Source organism: Neodiprion fabricii, chromosome 4 (genome assembly GCF_021155785.1).
Source record: "Neodiprion fabricii isolate iyNeoFabr1 chromosome 4, iyNeoFabr1.1, whole genome shotgun sequence".
In the NCBI taxonomy this organism is placed as follows: Eukaryota; Metazoa; Arthropoda; class Insecta; order Hymenoptera; family Diprionidae; genus Neodiprion; species Neodiprion fabricii.
In genome coordinates, this window is record NC_060242.1 from 13,130,824 (window position 1) to 13,133,323 (window position 2,500).

At 57.1% G+C, this 2,500-nt stretch overlaps 1 pseudogene; it reads left to right on the plus strand.

Annotated features, from left to right (window-relative positions):
• The window catches only part of LOC124181817, a 6,027-nt pseudogene that overhangs the window by 622 nt on the left and 2,905 nt on the right, over positions 1-2,500 (plus strand).

A 2,500-nucleotide genomic window follows, 5' to 3' on the forward strand; every position in this document is an offset into this window, starting at 1 on the left:
TGCCTGTCTCGGCGTTCTCGTCGGGGCAGACCCCCGGTTGCCCGTCCGGCTGCCCGGCGGTACCCGCACGGTATAGAGCCGCATTGAACTGCGTCGGGCCCGCCGCAAGCGCGGTCAGCGATTCCCGGTGGTCGGACCTAGCGCCGTCCCCGGGCCTGGCCAGCTGTTGGCTGGCGGTGTCCTCTGGCTGGCTCGTTCGAATTATCAAATACCGGTCGGCGACGCTATTGCTTTGGGTACTTTCAGGACCCGTCTTGAAACACGGACCAAGGAGTCTAACATGTGCGCGAGTCATTGGGACGAGCAAACCTAAAGGCGAAATGAAAGTAAAGGTCAGCCCAGCGCTGACCGAGGGAGGATGGGCCGCGTCACGATGCGGCCCCGCACTCCCGGGGCGTCTCGTTCTCACTGCGAGAAGAGGCGCACCCAGAGCGTACACGTTGGGACCCGAAAGATGGTGAACTATGCCTGGTCAGGACGAAGTCAGGGGAAACCCTGATGGAGGTCCGTAGCGATTCTGACGTGCAAATCGATCGTCGGAACTGGGTATAGGGGCGAAAGACTAATCGAACCATCTAGTAGCTGGTTCCCTCCGAAGTTTCCCTCAGGATAGCTGGCACTCGCGTACAAAACGTACACGAGTCTCATCCGGTAAAGCGAATGATTAGAGGCCTTGGGGCCGAAACGACCTCAACCTATTCTCAAACTTTAAATGGGTGAGATCTCTGGCTTGCTTGAACTATGAAGCCACGAGATCTCGGATCAGAGTGCCAAGTGGGCCACTTTTGGTAAGCAGAACTGGCGCTGTGGGATGAACCAAACGCCGAGTTAAGGCGCCAAAGTCGACGCTTATGGGATACCATGAAAGGCGTTGGTTGCTTAAGACAGCAGGACGGTGGCCATGGAAGTCGGAATCCGCTAAGGAGTGTGTAACAACTCACCTGCCGAAGCAACTAGCCCTGAAAATGGATGGCGCTGAAGCGTCGCGCCTATACTCGGCCGTCAGCGGCATACGAGGCGGCCTAGGCCGTCATGAAGCCCTGACGAGTAGGAGGGTCGCGGCGGTGTGCGCAGAAGGGTCTGGGCGTGAGCCTGCCTGGAGCCGCCGTCGGTGCAGATCTTGGTGGTAGTAGCAAATACTCCAGCGAGGCCCTGGAGGACTGACGTGGAGAAGGGTTTCGTGTGAACAGCCGTTGCACACGAGTCAGTCGATCCTAAGCCCTAGGAGAAATCCGATGACGATGTTGGTGTATTTCTATGCCTGACACGCGCGTCGTGACGCCGGTGATTGTGCGAACGTCGGGCCTCGCTCGGCGTTCCCCTCCGGCGTGGGCGCGCGCGGTTTGAAATGTGACACACCCGTCGGGCGAAAGGGAATCCGGTTCCTATTCCGGAACCCGGCAGCGGAACCGTTTACAAGTCGGGCCCTCGCAAGAGAGTTCGTCGGGGTAACCCAAAAAGACCTGGAGACGCCGTCGGGAGATCCGGAAAGAGTTTTCTTTTCTGTATAAGCGTTCGAGTTCCCTGGAATCCTCTAGCAGGGAGATAGGGTTTGGAACGCGAAGAGCACCGCAGTTGCGGCGGTGTCCGGATCTTCCCCTCGGACCTTGAAAATCCAGGAGAGGGCCACGTGGAGGTCTCGCGCCGGTTCGTACCCATATCCGCAGCAGGTCTCCAAGGTGAAGAGCCTCTAGTCGATAGACTAATGTAGGTAAGGGAAGTCGGCAAATTGGATCCGTAACTTCGGAATAAGGATTGGCTCTGAGGATCGGGGCGTGTCGGGCTTGGTCGGGAAGCGGGTTTGGCTGACGTGCCGGGCCTGGGCGAGGTGATGGTAATAACCGGATCCGAGCTCGGTCCCGTGCCTTGGCCTCCCGCGGATCTTCCTTGCTGCGAGGCTTCGGCGGCGGTTCGCCGTTGCCGTCGTCCTCTTCGGCCGCCATTCAACGGTCAGCTCAGAACTGGCACGGACTGGGGGAATCCGACTGTCTAATTAAAACAAAGCATTGCGATGGCCCTAGCGGGTGTTGACGCAATGTGATTTCTGCCCAGTGCTCTGAATGTCAACGTGAAGAAATTCAAGCAAGCGCGGGTAAACGGCGGGAGTAACTATGACTCTCTTAACATTCGGCTAGACCCTCGCCAGAAGGCCTTTCAGCCGATTGATGGATGTTCCGAAAACATCTTCTTGATTGACTTCGTCCTTAAGCACGCCAAACAAAACTTCCAGCCTATGTTCCTGGCGTCGCTGGATGTCGCTAAGGCTTTCGACTCAGTCACACATGAGACTATCCTAGACATACTCCGTTCCTTCGGAGTCCCTGAGGCAATGGTCGAGTATATTGCGAATGTGTATCGTGGATCGTCGACGAAGCTCCAATGCGGGGATTGGCTATCTCGCGCTATTCGCCCTAACTGTGGGGTGAAGCAGGGTGATCCACTGTCTCCGATGCTGTTCAACATGGTGATTGATCGGCTGTTCTCCATGTTTCCGAAAGAA